The 17,002-nt window shown below is 37.9% G+C and overlaps 1 long non-coding RNA gene across 1 annotated transcript in view; it reads left to right on the top strand.

Annotated features, from left to right (window-relative positions):
• Positions 1-234: 234 nt before the first annotated feature.
• The window catches only part of LOC124869149, a 44,477-nt gene continuing 27,709 nt past the window's right edge, over positions 235-17,002 (top strand). The window contains exons 1-4 of the long non-coding RNA XR_007038503.1: positions 235-318; positions 8,120-8,241; positions 16,178-16,314; positions 16,403-16,448. This is a non-coding gene — a long non-coding RNA (uncharacterized LOC124869149). The remainder of the gene's footprint in view (positions 319-8,119; positions 8,242-16,177; positions 16,315-16,402; positions 16,449-17,002) is intronic.

Raw genomic sequence — 17,002 nt, 5'->3', positions numbered from 1 at the left:
TATATTGCAAATGAGACAGTGTGAAGACACCATGTTTTTAGAGACAGTGAGGATTTTCTGGCTCAGAAGACAACTTGATCATTCGTCACTTTTGGTTTAAAAGCGTTATTCTGTTAGAACTGTTTTCAAAGTTGCCATCAGTCTCAAAGAGCAACATAGTAAGGAGCCAGGTGATGCTTGTACCCATGCAGCTGCTGACCACACCAGGGTTCCTAGTCAAAGTGCATTTCACAGGAAGCTGGCAGACTGACTATGTCAGTCGACCCTGAGCTGAGCCATGCCAACTCTGCGGGACGGAATCATCCATATGTCAGCCAGGTATATAAAATTGCCACGCAATGCAGAGGAACAGGCCAAGATGTAAATGGAGCTAAAACTTGCACACATATTGCTATAAAATCACCTTCAAATGATGAATTTGTTTGTGTTAACTGGAAGCATTTTCATTCAAAGTGAAAATTATTTTTGATGCACAAGTTCAACTATCCAACAGTTTGGCAAGGTGGCCTGGTGGACTATTCATTCATTTTAATAAACGGCCTTGGGTAAAAAGTATTGGGATTCAATTGCCATGGGTTTGCATTTGGTCATTGCTCATCTGTTCTTCTGTTTTACTTGTCTATTTTTGGCAAATCTACATGTCTATGAAGCTTCATCTATAACTTCTTAAGATGTGTATACATATTTGTTTGCAGAGAGGAGACTCATATCTGCATATATACATATTTCTGCATGTTGTGGAGTTGGAATGTTTGAAAGGAGTAGTCTGGAATTCCCTCATGCCATCAATTTCACATGGATCAGGGTGTAAAAGTAAATGTGCTCAGGTCCATGCCTGAAATCTGCCAAACATCAGGAAGGGAATTGTGAACCTCCACAAGACTGCTTCATTCTTGAATAGAGATTCCAGACTCCTCAATGTGCCATATTCATCAGCTCTATCATCACAGGAAAAGGGTAGAGCTTGGAAGCCTCTGAATACCACACCAGCTGTGATGTAAGGGGCCAGCTATGTCATGCTTTGTTGGTGCTTTGCTTTAGGAGGGACTGGTGCACCTAACAAAATAGCATTACAACAAAAAGACATTTTGTAAAAAAACTTGAAGCAATATCTGATTAGTTACAAAGTGTCTTAATAAGGTCTTATAGGGTCAATAGTTTGGAGTGTTCATCACAAAACGCTGATCTCAGTCCTTAACCCTAAACCCATATGAAGATAATTGAACTTTACATCTAGAAATATCAATATTCAGCTATTCAGATAGTTACATGTCAGATACATATGTATGTTGTTTTTGTTTATTTATTTGCAATCAAGTGTATTTGAATAGATTCCATATCTAGATTATATATTGTCTTTTAACCAAACCATTTTTTATGCAGTGACATGGATGATGTACCAGTCTGTAGAGGTCAAGTTAGAGCTGAAATAAGAGGATAGATTTCCATTTTAACAGTTGACCGGTGCTCCATCCTTCCCCCCTCCAGCCATGAGCTGAGGGTTATGACCAGAACAATGAAATTGCGAATGCAAGCACTTGAAAATGCCTCGACTGAGGAGCTAATTTCTGAACTCCTGCTTAATGACTGGATGAGGAGGTGAGCTCTTAGGGAGGAGCTCAGAATAGGGCTGCTTGTGCTCTGATTTGAAAAGAGCCAGTTGAGCCAGTTTGGGCATTTGTATAAATATATTTTCATTCTTCTTTTATTTCTACTTTAAAATACACACACATACACACACACACACACACACACACACACACACATTTCTATGAATATCCTATGTTCAGCTGTGATTTTTAGTTCATACATGTGTTCGCTGCATACTTTTGGAAATCCTTGCAGCTTCTTCAGGCTTGCTTTTGACTTCCTTCCTAGTCTTACTGACCACTCAGACTGCTTTCAGTGGAGCCACATTCACCAAATTGCACTCAACAACTCGTGCAATGTCATAAACTGATGCACAGATCAGTGGGCAACTTGGGGTTAAGTGTTTTTTCCAGGGGCATATCAACATGTAACAGGACGAAGCTGAAATCAAACTGACAACTTTCTAATTGAAGGAATGACTTATTCCATTAAGCAATTCAGGGCAAAAACAAAATACACTAAATCAAGACCTGAATGTTAATTTAATTATGTAGGTACACATTTGCTTGGGCAGCAATAAAAACCGATGCATGTTCTTTTTAGTTTTTTATTTTATTTTATAGAAGACATACTGTATATATGTATATATATCGTACTCGTACTTGTCGTTATATATATATATATATATATATATATATATATATATACATAGTTCATACTGAGCCTAACACTCAGTGCAGACTTACATAGAATAGGTGTCATGCACAGAACCTGGCCAGTTGGCTTCCACATTGCTGAATTTGGGGCTGCATCACATCTGATCTTCACAGTGCAGAACCACAATTAGCTGCTATGTCAACTAGATTTGTATTGATTAAGTGCATTTAATACAGAACAGAATAGAATAGAAAATCCTTTATTGTCTCACAGTAAGCAAATTCAGGTGTGTCAGCAACAAAGCAAAAGGCAATGAAAGCAACCCGGCTATAAGAACCAGTCAGGTAAAACTATCAGGCTGTATAGTAAAGGAGAATAAAACCCAGGATAAATGACATTTATTTTTGAACACACTGTGTGGTTATCCACAAGGCATACTCAGATTAAATTAAATTAAATTAAATTAAATGTGCTTTGGTGATAGCATCAAAGTAAAAATTACAATAAGATATAAAACATAAAACAAAAAAAAACAAAACAACATATTCTCCACCACTCTGCTAAAGACAATCTGATTCCACTGAACGTTAGTGATTGATATTATGGGCACCTGAGTGACAGTGTAAGTGCAACGATAACAGTCCTGACATTACAACGTACTGATGCCTTTGAAGGATTTTCTGTGTCACCTATGATACACAAACAAAACGATAACTAAGAATATTATTGCAATAAATTATTGACTGTGGTGAAAAACAGTGACGCTCAAAAATATACTCATCCAGAAAATGATAAGACATCTAATCGTGGTCTGATCACACTCTCCCGACGGAGATTTCTGCAGAGAATTTGCGCTCCAACGTCTCCAGGCTACTCCAGAAAAGATCACACCATTGCTGACACTTTCCTTATGCCCGATCTCAGCTAAAGAGTAGACCAAACCCAGGGTTAGTTCAATAAACCCTGATACAGAGCAGGGTTTGTTTACAGAGTTAATTGCAGGGGTAACTTGACTCAGCGTAACGGCTACCTGGCTTTCTGAAACAGGAATGAGTTCTCACTAATGCTGCTTTCTGAAATGGGGCACTGAAGTTACAAAGCTAAAATATTTGGGATGTGTAAAGATCCTTTCTTCCTTAAGATTAACCACGTTTACAGTTTTTCCTAAAGCTTTAAATTAGTGGTGTAGATAAGGCAAAAAACTCAGTGAACTTGAGGTAATTTATTTCATTACTATACTGTACCGGCCATTTGTGTTAACATAAGTTTATGGTTAAAGTTTAAGTGGTATGTGTGATGCATTTGGTCTTCAATATGGCAAAAACAAAAGTATAAGCCAAGCCCTGGACTCGGTAAGGCTTCTGAAGACTTCATGTTGTTTCTGGCATCAATATGTGTACTGCATTTAAAGGTCAGGACAGCAGCTGAAGCTCCTCAACATATACAGGTCCTTCTCAAAATATTAGCATATTGTGATAAAGTTCATTATTTTCCATAATGTCATGATGAAAATTTAACATTCGTATATTTTACATTCATTGCACACTAACTGAAATATTTCAGGTCTTTTATTGTCTTAATACGAATGATTTTGGCATACAGCTTATGAAAACCCAAAATTCCTATCTGACAAAATTAGCATATTATTAAAAGAGTCTCTAAACGAGCTATGAACCTAATCATCTGAATCAATGAGTTAACTCTAAACACCTGCAAAAGATTCCTGAGGCCTTTAAAACTCCCAGCCTGGTTCATCACTCAAAACCCCAATCATGGGTAAGACTGCCGACCTGACTGCTGTCCAGAAGGCCACTATTGACACCCTCAAGCAAGAGGGTAAGACACAGAAAGACATTTCTGAACGAATAGGCTGTTCCCAGAGTGCTGTATCAAGGCACCTCAGTGGGAAGTCTGTGGGAAGGAAAACGTGTGGCAGAAAACGCTGCACAACGAGAAGAGGTGACCGGACCCTGAGGAAGATTGTGGAGAAGGGCCGATTCCAGACCTTGGGGGACCTGCGGAAGCAGTGGACTGAGTCTGGAGTAGAAACATCCAGAGCCACCATGCACAGGCGTGTGCAGGAAATGGGCTACAGGTGCGGCATTCCCCAGGTCAAGCCGCTTTTGAACCAGAAACAGCGGCAGAAGCACCTGACCTGGGCTACAGAGAAGCAGCACTGGACTGTTGCTCAGTGGTCCAAAGTACTTTTTTCGGATGAAAGCAAATTCTGCATGTCATTCGGAAATCAAGGTGCCAGAGTCTAGAGGAAGACTGGGGAGAAGGAAATGCCAAAATGCCAGAAGTCCAGTGTCAAGTACCCACAGTCAGTGATGGTCTGGGGTGCCGTGTCAGCTGCTGGTGTTGGTCCACTGTGTTTTATCAAGGGCAGGGTCAATGCAGCTAGCTATCAGGAGATTTTGGAGCACTTCATGCTTCCATCTGCTGAAAAGTTTTATGGAGATGAAGATTTCATTTTTTAGCACGACCTGGCACCTGCTCACAGTGCCAAAACCACTGGTAAATGGTTTACTGACCATGGTATCACTGTGCTCAATTAACCCACCAACTCTCCTGACCTGAACCCCATAGAGAATCTGTGGGATATTGTGAAGAGAACGTTGAGAGACTCAAGACCCAACACTCTGGATGAGCTAAAGGCCGCTATCGAAGCATCCTGGGCCTCCATAAGACCTCAGCAGTGCCACAGGCTGATTGCCTCCATGCCATGCCGCTTTGAAGCAGTCATTTCTGCAAAAGGATTCCCGACCAAGTATTGAGTGCATAACTGTACATGATTATTTGAAGGTTGACGTTTTTTGTATGAAAAACACTTTTCTTTTATTGGTCGGATGAAATATTCTAATTTTGTGAGATAGGAATTTTGGGTTTTCATGAGCTGTATGCCACAATCATCCGTATTAAGACAATAAAAGACCTGAAATATTTCAGTTAGTGTGCAATGAATCTAAAATATATGAATGTTAAATTTTCATCATGACATTATGGAAAATAACAAACTTTATCACAATATGCTAATATTTTGAGAAGGACCTGTAGGTTTGGAACATTTTGGTGGTGAGGAATAGGGCATCAGATAGTGCTGTATATGTCCTGCAACAATGCTAACAAACATGCACGGTCCCCTTTCAATTAGTTTCCTGTCTGTGTCATATAGGATATGTTAAAACATGGAGAGGAGCTTCCTAAATGTGTGATTTAAAAGCATAGAATCTGAATAATTACATGGTAATCTATGAAGTGGTTACCCTCCAAGAAACAGAAAACAAATAAAAACATCCTAAACCCAGATAAATGAGAAATATAAACAAATATTAGAACTGAAACTTCAATTTTTATTTTCGTCTCCTTTAAATGCAGTTCAAGCTGGTGCTGCCGCCTAAAGCTGCAGGATGGAGTGATATTTAGCACTTCAATAATCTGTATTTTAAATCCTAAAACCAAAAAATACCCAAGACTAAAGGAGTCTTAAGTCCTTAATAAAGTCCACAGGGAATGTAAGACCAGCTTGATTTTCTGTCTAAATTTGTCTTTTTGTACCAGCCTCAGACACATCATTGCACAATATTTTGGCACATTACAACATGCTAGTTTGTGAATTACCAAGGTGGTGCATACCAAAAATTACTGCCAGAGGTGCCATACAGTAGTATGAAAATAGCAAAACCCCGTTAAAAATTCAGTTCTTTTTTAAGATTTGATGTCTACTTTTTAATCTCTGGAATAGAAAGTGATTTCATTTCACTTCAACCACAAAATTAACATGTGCTTACTTATTGAAATGCATAAAAAACACCTAACAAAATATTAGCACAGAAAAATGAACTGACATGGCAAACAACCTAAAACTTTAGAACACAACCTATAATACTACAAATCATGACAATATGTACATGGCAAGACAAGGCAAGGCAAGTTTATTTATATAGCACAATTCAGTAGCAAGACAGTTCAAAGTGCTACATATTGTTATTCTTATCTTTTATTTAATTTTCTCTAAAGTTTATGTATTTGGACTTAATTCCTGCACGTTGTGAATGTGTGAAACTGAAGTCAAATTCCTTGATTCTGCCCACAGTCTTGACCAGTAAAGCTGATTCTAATTCTGAGAAAATTCTGTTAAAATCTCATTTTCTTTCTTCATTTTTTTTTCTTTTTTACCATGTCCTGTCCTGCAGAGTAGCACTCAGAATTGTTGTCTGAGTGCCAAGAAGCCCAACAGATTTATTTTCACAAGTGGGGCATTACGGCTAACGCTATAATGCTCTGCTTGATATTTATAAAAACAAAATACTTTATTAGAAACTGCTTTCGGATTATTTAAATTGTTATGGACAAGGAGATAGAAACGAAAAGGAAAAAAAATAAGAAGCAAGAAAGAGAGAAAGGTGGGACAAAAAGGAAAAAGGGAGAAAAGGAGAAAAGAAAAGAGGAGAGAAAGAAGGATTAAGAGATTATAACACCATAGAAGACTGCTTCTACACATGCTGAAACATATATAATAACAGCATTGTTACCAAAAACTGCACGGTACTTATGAATGCAAGATGCATTTAGTGGTAACTGCGGCTGAATATAGAATATCTGTATGTCTGTTAACAACTGAATCTAAACACCTGTCGGTTCAAGTGTGAGCGTGCTTGTGTGTACAAGGTGTGAGGAGCCACAGACCCTGGACTCAAGACAGACACGGAGGAGATCCGAACCACAGACATCCAAAGGCACCCCAGAGCAAGGGAACCTCAGGAGAACCACCACTGGGACTACCGCAACCCCCCCAGAGAAGAGCAGGGGAGAGTCCCAAAGGGAACCACCCAGCAACCACAGTGCAGAAACCCCAGGAAGCTGCTGCAATGAGCCCACAGGCCCCGCCGGCAGCCGTCTATGCCGGAGCATATTCAGCCATGGATCCAGAGACCCAAGACCCCGGGACACATCACTCCCCAAGCAGAGGCCCGACCAAGCCAAGGGGCCCAGGTCACCAAAAAAATTAGAAATATGTGCCAGCCGGAAAACCGGGCCGGGCAGGTCAACCACTCCAGGCTGAGAATAAAGCACCAGCCACCCCAGTGCAAGTACAAGACATGCTTCAACACGAGTTTTAGAATTCTTTGTTCAGGAATATTTAACCATACTTCCAGAAGAATATTTGATGTAAATTGAGAGGACTTGGTTTACAGTCTCTGCTCCAGTTCATCTAAAATGCGTTGTTATCAAGTTGTGCTGAGGGATCAGTGCAGACCAGTTGAGTTCCCTAACACCAAAGTTGTGCATTTGTATCCTTATGAACTCTGTTTTGTGCACTGGAGAGCAGTCATATTTGAACAGGAAGGGGGTTATCCCCAAACATTTGCCAAAGAGTCACAAACATAACTCTCTTCAAAATGCCTTTGTTTGCTTTAGCATCACATGTTCATTTTACTGGAAAAAAGATATCAAGCCCAACCCGTAAAAAACAACCAAACACCTTAAATCTTCCTTACATTTGGCAAAATACATTCAGAAAAGTTCTGCTCTCCTGGCAAATCCCAAACCCAGACCTGTCCAATCTATTAGCAGACAAGAAAGCATAATTTGTCACTGAGTCAAACATGTCTCCACTATTGTAGAGTCCACTGGCTGTGAGCTTTGCACCACTGCATCTGATGCACTGCATTAGCCTTGATAATGTAAGGCTTGAACATTGCTCCTCGGTCATGGAAATCCATCCCATGACACTTTCTACACATTGTTCATGAGCTAATCTGAAAACATGACGTTTGAAGCTCTGTAGCCAGTAGAAAGTCGGAGAGTTCTGCACATAGTGCACTTCAGCATGTGATGTTCCCCACTTTGTGATTATTCCTTTGAATAGATGCTGTTATTCCTATTTGTTTTGACCTTGAATGACAACACCAACACTTGACCTTTGTCCTGATTGCGGGTTTGAGGTAGGACCGAAGTGCAGAGGAGAACTCCAGGACACGGTGAATGAAGGTAAGATTGTGTTTTAATTCTTGCCCAACTGAATCCAGACAGCTGGGTTACATGACCAGGACACCAGACCAGACACGACAGCAAATCACAGAAGACATGACCCACAGAACGTAACACAACAGCGGCGAACAATGGAAACTAAAGAGCTTAAAACAGGGAAAGCAGGGTGAACCAGAGGGACCAGATAATCAAGGGAACTAGGAACAGGTGTGGGTCAGACTGCTGGAACACAGAGGAAGTGAAACCAATTAACAAGTCACAAACACAGAACTAAGGGTAAACTAAGGACCAGACCAGGAGAAATAAACAGAAACACAAACTCAAAACAGAGACACTGGGTGGATATAACAAACTTGGAATGTTTAGTAGTGAAAAGAATTAATGAACAGACTTATTTCACAGGTCAACTCAAATCACAGTACCATTCTGGAATTTCATGAACTCTGGAGAGCAATTTTTTAATTTACAAATATCTGTAGGAGTGATCTGCATGGTTACATTCTGTAGTTTTTACACCTGTGAGCCTTGAAGTGGTTGGAATACCTAAATTCAATCATGTGGGGGATGATCCACTGCTTTTGGGGATATTATGTATGTTCAGTTTCTGCAATATCTTCAGATAATAATGTCAACCTGAAAATATAAGAAGAAAAAAAAATATTATTACTGCTTTTTTTCATTTTAAAACGTTTCTATGAGCTGATGTAGTTTATCAAATGAAATATGCAAACCTGTCAATTGGAATAAGTCAACCAACTGCCATAAAACTTGAAAAAGGTTTTATGCAATGGCAGCTCAAGGTTTTCCCTACTAAATGACAAGTGTGAGTTCTCTTACATTAAATATCCAGTGTCTGGTGTTTTATTTGCTGCTGCTGTTAATGAACCAAGGTCAAAAGAGTTCTAGCAGCCTCAGATAAAATATAAGGTTCTATGTTTCTATGGCTTTTGCAAAATATTTTACACCATTTGAAACTTATTTGCAATACAAAAATACTCAGAGAAAAGCAGGAGTGTTACAGTACAATTTAGAAATGAATAGACAGACAGACATGTTTGGCATATGCTAAAACAAAATCTTAACAAGTCAAACCTTACATGTGAAGCAGACTAGCAGAAATGTCAAGGATTAAGGTTCATTGGGTGCCTCAGGTACTGAGCCGGTTGCAGTAACTGGCTTGTGTTGTCACCATATCAATGTCTTCAGAGGGACAGGTGCCAAATTGTCAGTGCCAGTTGCAAAACAATGCCACATTATATAGCTAACACCTTTGCTATGTTAAGTGATGTTAGGCTTCATAAGCATGATATACAAGACTTGAAGTTTAAGTTATTTCTATTTGCAATGCTCAAGCAAACGTTTTTTTAGAGATTAATGAAAGCAATTTAAAACTCTGCTATTTGTCAGCACCTCTTTAATTGTTCTTCTAATTCTTGTAAGATTCTTAAAGAATTCTTATAAATACATTTTGACAAAGGTGTTCATTCCAACCCTGGATTATCCAAAGCAGATTGTATAAACTCCTTTTAAAATGTACTGCTTGTGCTGTTCTTCATTGTGCTGTTAACTCATCTTAATGTACAAACATCTCTCTTTATGTTGTCTAAGTGATGTCTTGAAGTTCTTTTACACTGACCCCATGCCGTAATTGCATCTGTGTCATGCATATGCACAGATTTTGGCTAATCTGAATTTCATGACATACATAGCATTGTTTTTAACCGCATATATTTAAGTACTGACCTGATTCTTGATCAGTTTGTTTTTGATCAGAGCAATGTTTTGTTAACATTTTTCTAGGACTAATAACTTAATGGACTAGCATCAATGTATCATAAACACAGGTAGGACTACAATCATTACATCAATCACAATTTCAGATTGACTGTAGGCAGGAGGTTCTGTGATAGCAAATAACAGTGTTTGACCAGTGCCCTACAAGAATGTCTACTAATGAGGGAATTTCTATAAAATTGTTTTGCCCCCAAAACAGAGCTTGTTTGGTAGAACACTGGTATGCAAAACATTTTACAATAGAGAGCAATATTTACAATTTATGCTTGCCTAATGGAAAGAAGAGGGATTACAACTTCATATGTGAAACTGAAATATTGTCAGCTATGGTATATCTAATGTATGTATGTTTCTGTATTTTGGATATATGATAGAAGGAAATGTGTTAGAAGAAGACAAGTATTTACTGAAAATCTTTGTTGGCAGCTTGTAAGAAAGCAATCATGAGAAACTGGAATAGATCCTCCAACACAAGATGACTGGCTGAAAATTGTGAACAAAATATATATGATGAAATAGTTGACTCATAAGTTAAAGACTCAAAAAGATGAGTGCTGAGGAAAGTGGGAAAAGTGGACTATCTACTTATATATGACAGGCTACGAATGACTGAACTGATAATTTAGAAGCAAATTCCAGAGATACTGCAATCCAACATGTTTCCCTTTCCCTTTTTTTTAGTTTTTATTAATGTTTACCTGTCTCCTCTTTTGAGAGAACTGTGTAATGCTTTCAAAAATGCAATAAAGAAAAAATATCAAAAAAAGAAAAAAATAATAATACACAGGGGAAACTCGGGGATAATGGTGACAATAGGTGAAACAAAATAAAACCACTTCTGTCCAATAGAAAGGACTGAAGGAGGAAGGACAAGAATAGACTGGTATTTTAAGAATATTTTTACAATTATTTCTAAGGAGAAAAAAAAATTAATCGCCACAATAAGTCTTGTGTCATCCCAACACTGAAGCATCATTATTTTCACGTGTATGGTTACTTCTCACCCAAGTGAATTACTTTGTTAATAGTTCAAAACCTTTGAAAAGAACAACTTCTTCCAACAGTCCAACCCCAACTTGATCATGATCTGTAAATTTTCCTGCATGATGTTGCACCTTGTTATGTGAAAAAAGTAAAGTGGATCAAGAATCAGAACACTGAAGTTTTGAATTGTTGGCTTTAACAATAAACACAACTAAGAAAAAAAATATAGGTCACGAGCAGTCAAGATTTGACCCTCAAGTTTATATCCTGTATGTCAATTAATTTTTGAAATATAATGAAAAAGACCACTGGAAATTTAGGCACTTCCCATAAATTCCCATAGATTTTTATATAATATAGTACATCCAGAAAGTACTTACAGCGCTGCACTTTTTCCACATTTAGTTATGTTACAGCATTATTCCAAATGGTATCAAACTAATTCAAGTCATTAAAATTCTACGCACAAAACCCATTATGACAATGTGAAAAACGTTTGTTTTACATTGCTGCAAATGTATTTCAAATAGAAAACTGAGAAAACCAAGAATTTACATAAGGATTCACAGCTTTTGCCATGAAGCTCAATATTGAGCTGAGGTGCATACTGTTTCCACTGATCATCATTGAGATGCCTCCACAGCTTCAATGGAGTCCACATGTGGTAAATTCAGTTGATTGAGCATGAATAGGAAACGCACTCCCCTGTCTACATAAGGTCCCACAGTTGACAGTGCATATAAGAGCACAGGACTTGTTAGTAGATAATTTACAGGACAGAGATTTATTTAGGTACTTACAAATAAGACATTACTACACAAATCAAATTTGAACAAAATTACCTGACACCAATTATGGTGTTATTGGAGTAATGATGGATTCTGATTTACAAAAAATAGTAAAAGCTATTTTAGCTTTTTACAGCTCTCTGGGGGATGCACATTGTATCAAAAAAGTAAGTGGGAAACAGAACTGATCATTAAAATAACAGACAATGAATGGTTCCAATTGTGTGAAATACAGCAAAACACAACAAATTCATAATCGTGGCGGGAATTCTGCTGAAAGAATTTAACACGATTTTTCATAACACCTAAAATGAAAAGCAAACAGACGTCTACATTACAAGAATGTTGGAGAATATGTGGAGAATTAAGATGCCAATCATTTACAAATTTTTTGGAGCTTCACAAAAATAACTGGAACAAGTTGGATTAACATTGACCAAAATATTGGGCTATATAATTCCATACACTAACCTAGTGATGTATCTGTGGAATATAACATATGTGGTGAGAAAAGAAGACATGTTTCTGACAAAGGAAATTCTGGCTGTGGGTAAAAAAGCAATAAAAAAAAAAAGGCTGAAACCAGACCTGCCTAATCAAGAGGTCTGTAGACCTCCAAGACATGATAATCTTGTGACACAAACCTGGGGAACTGTAAACAATTTCTGCTGCTTTGAAGGTCCCAATAAGCACAGCGGCCTCCATCATTCATAAATGGAAGATGTTTGGAACCACCAGGACTCTTCCTAGAGGTGACTGGCCATCCAAACTGAGCAATCGGGGAGAAGGGCCTTAGTGAGGGAGGTGACCAAGTACCCCATGGTCATTCTATCAGCTCTGTCATCTCTGCAGCAATCCACTAACTCAGCCTGTATGGTTGAGTGGCCAGATGAAATATCAGACCAGGAGAAACAAAATTCTCTGGTCTGATGAGACAAAGATTAAACTCTTCGGTGTGAATGCCGAGTGTCTGAAGGAAACAGGCACCACTCATCACCAGACCAATACCATCTGTGCCATGAAGCATGGTAGTGGCAGCATCATGCTATGGGGATGTTTTTTAGTAGCAGGAACTGGCAGACTAGTCAGGATAGAGGGAAGGATAAATGCAGCAATGTACAAAGACATTCTGGAAAAAACCTGCTCTAGAGTGCTCTTGACCTCAGACTGGGGAGACAGTAAGATTTTCAGCAGGACAACGACCCAAAACACACAGCCAAGATCTCAATGGAGTGGCTTCAGAACCATTCTGTCAATGTCCAAGAGTGGCCAAGCCAGAGTCCAGTCTTGAATCTGATTGAACATCTCCGGAGAGATCTGAAAATGGCTGTAAGTACACATAACAAAGATTAATCAGGACATTATGTGCATAAGGTGTCTTCAAGTGATTGGGGTGAGAGATTGGAACGCTCAGGGATGAAAACGGTTTTTGAGTCTGTTGGATTATGTTTGAATTTGTGGAGTCTTTGGGACTCCAGCTGAGTACAGTATAAGCCATTGTCCACAAATGAAAAAAATCAAACTTATGCATCCAATGTATCAGCAGATTTTCTAGTAGGTCACAAAGAGCAACATCTAAAGCAATAAAAAAAGAGACTGCACAAGACAAGAGTAGAATTTTTTGCACAGTAACCCATCACATCTGGGGATATGTATCACAGCATTTCTAAAAGAACATGATAAACAGTCAAACATGGTGGAGGCAATTCGATGGTCTGTTCACTGTTTCTGCTATTGTCTTACCTTTGTACATTATATTACTGCTGCTTTCCTCCCCATCCTCTCTCCCGTCTTTCTTTTTATTGTTACTCTTTTAAAAGTCTTTGTGATGTTTTTGTAATGCTACACCACACTTAAAATTGCTCTGCGGGAATAATAAAATGTTTGTGATTCTGATGGTCCGGGGCTGATTTGCTCCTTTAGGACCATTGCAGTAAAAGATGGAAACACCAGTTCTGCTCTCTAGTAGAACATGAGTTTGGGACCCTAAGCTCTAACTCACTTGAGTTATGGCGCATTGTTGATTTGAAGCGCTTTTTGAATAGCTTTTTTTTCTTTTAAAAAAGAAAATCACTATTTCAAAACAAAATATTTATTTTTAGAGGTTATCTTTGTTTTAAATTAAAACATGTTTGATGTATAAAGTTATGATTAGAGATTACATTAAAACAGTAGAAAGCTAATATTTTTTCCTTTACTGTAAATGTTTGCAAAAAAGTTTTGTGTCTTATAAACATGGCCAGAGATCTTAATGTCTAAGCATAAAATAACTGTTTTATTTGCTGTACAATGAACTAGTGAAAACAAAGTAACAGTCAGTCAGTAGCAGTTCCTGTGGCATATGTGTGAACATTCATTTCTCCTTTAGCCTTAATTCTAAACTAAACACAAATTATTATTATACTCATAAGAAACAGCCTGTGAAATACTATTGCTCCAGTTCATTCTGAAGTAATTGGGAAGAAAACGTTAGGGAAACCTATAGCTTATTGTTTCTACGAGGTCATTACACTCTATTATGTCAAAATATGACCCAGAAAGAGCTGAGTTTGTCACCTACACAGCTGACCTTAGACAACTAATCTAATAGGGGGGCAGTGTGCTTCCTTCTCTGAAATAGGATCACTGTTGACATGCAGAAAGTAATAATGCAAGAACGCTCAAGGTGCATGGCTCAGATTATGTAAACTGCACCCAAAAAATCTACATGCTGCTTTTCATCCCAACCTGACCCACACCTCACGCATCTCCAATGGTCCCTCAACAGCTAGCCTTACGGATATTTCTATGACAAAATGAACATATTTTAAAATATCACAATTATCACAAAAAATACGTTTTATCCTCTAGGAAATATGGTTTTCCCAACAGTCACAGCCACATGTTTTAGGTAAGTAGGTGATTCTAAACTGGTTTTAGTTGTGTGTGTAAGTGCTGTTTGTAACTGCCTCGTTGTTGGCCCTGTGTTGGATAGGTAACCTCTTCAAGGTGCACTGAGACTCTGCCCACTGACAACCATGTTTCTGATCAAACCAACATAACAATTTTAAAAAGTTATGTTTTTTTTTTAATTCAACTGTTTCCTATAATTTATGTTTTGTGTGAATAATGCATACGACTTCTGGACCTGGAAACATACATGTAAACAAACAGACTCTCACAGAGTTAAGGAAAGAATATATACTTGTGCATCTTAGATAGGATAATATACTCATAATTTTTAAAATTGTTTTTTTTGGGAGGACGACCTGAAGAAATGTCTTCGGGTAAACTGGTTCACTTTCCTTTTTACCTTGACATTTTCTATGCTTTTAAACCTGCTGAGAGCGGTAAGTGTATTTATCCCCCAAAATTGGTGGGGCACTAATTTTTAATACTGACTTTTAATAAAAAAAACTAACAATAAAAAATTATAATTGCTATATAATGTGTGTACATATGTCAGAATAAGAAATCAGACTGGACAGGGTATAAAGTATGGAGTCCAGTGTTCCTTCAATCCCAATCCCACCTCAAAATGCAATTATTTTATAACTTTATAACCTATATGTTCACAACAGACTTTAGCTTTGACTAGTGACAGAAGATGACCAATGCCTTTAACCGAACTGCAAAGACAAATTATACTAATAAAAGCATTGTTTCAACCACGAAAGTTTAAGCAGCATAGTGGTTCTTCATCTCTGCACACTTTGCCATTATTGTCTAGCAGAAGATTTAGACATGGTTCATTCGTGACTGTTCCATAAACACCCAATTACGTTGCTTATAGTTAAGGCTGCACAGTATGCAAACTTCATTTCCGTTCACCTTGCCTGGATGCATCTTGACACAGTTGTCCCAAGGCATTCAGCTGTTGTTCTGAAAGACGTCTTAGAACACTTTAGTCAGTCTTGATGCTAATGCTTTCCCAAAAAGCAGGCATTAAAAACAGAACAGGCGTTCTCCCCAGTTAGCTAACACTTTTCTCAGCCAATTAGAGATTATAGATCGGGGTTAAATGCACTATTTGTTTTACCCTTTGTTTATCTGATACATCTGTTTTAGGGCTGATGAGCACCAACCACTTAATTTTGAGTCAGGGTTTCTAACCAAAGCTCCAGTGAGAAATCTACTTTATTAATTTTGAAGCTTATAGGGGCCAACTACAAAATAAAAAGTTTCTGTTTCATCTCATACCTTGTTTTATTACAGTTATGATTGGTTAGCTATCTGGAAAGCCACCCAGTTCATTCTTAACCATGAATTGATTATAATGTCAGGCAAGAAGAAGGCAATTTATCAATTTCTTTCAAAATGCAGGTGGTGGCATTCCTCGAATTTAGAACCTTCAGCCTAATTTGTCTTGATTTTTCAACAATTCACAACAGATGGAAATTGGACCAGCGATCATGGGAGCAATGTGCATGCTCATAACACACTTTCTGAAGCCACAAATGAAGCCCTGTGTGATTATTGGTGCAGCTGTGAACAGGACAACTACTGCAAGAACTTATGGGACATGTCTGTAAGTACAACACCATCAAAACAGACAAAAAGCTAACATGCAATTATATCCAATAATTGGTTTACTGTAACTTTTGCTGTCTTACCAGAAATTTCACCCACAGTCAGTCCTACACTAACACCGCCAGGAATAAGGTGAATATTTTATTCATGCACATTTATTGTGATTAGAAGGAAGCTTTCTCTTTGTAAGACAGGTGACATATTGAATATTTCATCAGATCAGCAAAATTAACTGAAGTTGTAAAATCAGAGTACATTGTTTACATCAGTAATCTGGTGTTTTATATTTTCTTAAAAACAAAAGAAAATTCAAGTGTGCATTTTTCCGACTTGCCTCACTGCCTTAGCAGCACTTTTGTTCTTATGTATCTGTCAGATTCTCTTACAGCTTCCCTCATTCACTTTTTATTTTTCAAGACAACTGGGATTAAATGTTGTGACATATTGAAGAAACTGCAGGTAGATTCCATTAAAGAGAGTCACTATAACAACATGGTTTGCATTTATTTTGTTTGTTTCTCATCTGCCCTGCAGAGGAGCGGCTTCACTGTGAACGCAGTTCCAGTCATTTTTAATTGAAGCCAACACATCAAAAAACTCAGACAATGTCAAACTTTTATTATTTTTTTTTTAATCAGGTGAGATTGCTTTTGAAAAATTATTAACTGCTGGTTAACTAGTGCTAT

Source organism: Girardinichthys multiradiatus, chromosome 5 (genome assembly GCF_021462225.1).
Source record: "Girardinichthys multiradiatus isolate DD_20200921_A chromosome 5, DD_fGirMul_XY1, whole genome shotgun sequence".
Classification (NCBI taxonomy): domain Eukaryota; kingdom Metazoa; phylum Chordata; class Actinopteri; order Cyprinodontiformes; family Goodeidae; genus Girardinichthys; species Girardinichthys multiradiatus.
Note: the sequence above shows the minus strand (reverse complement) of the source record. Positions and strands in the feature narration are given on the sequence as shown.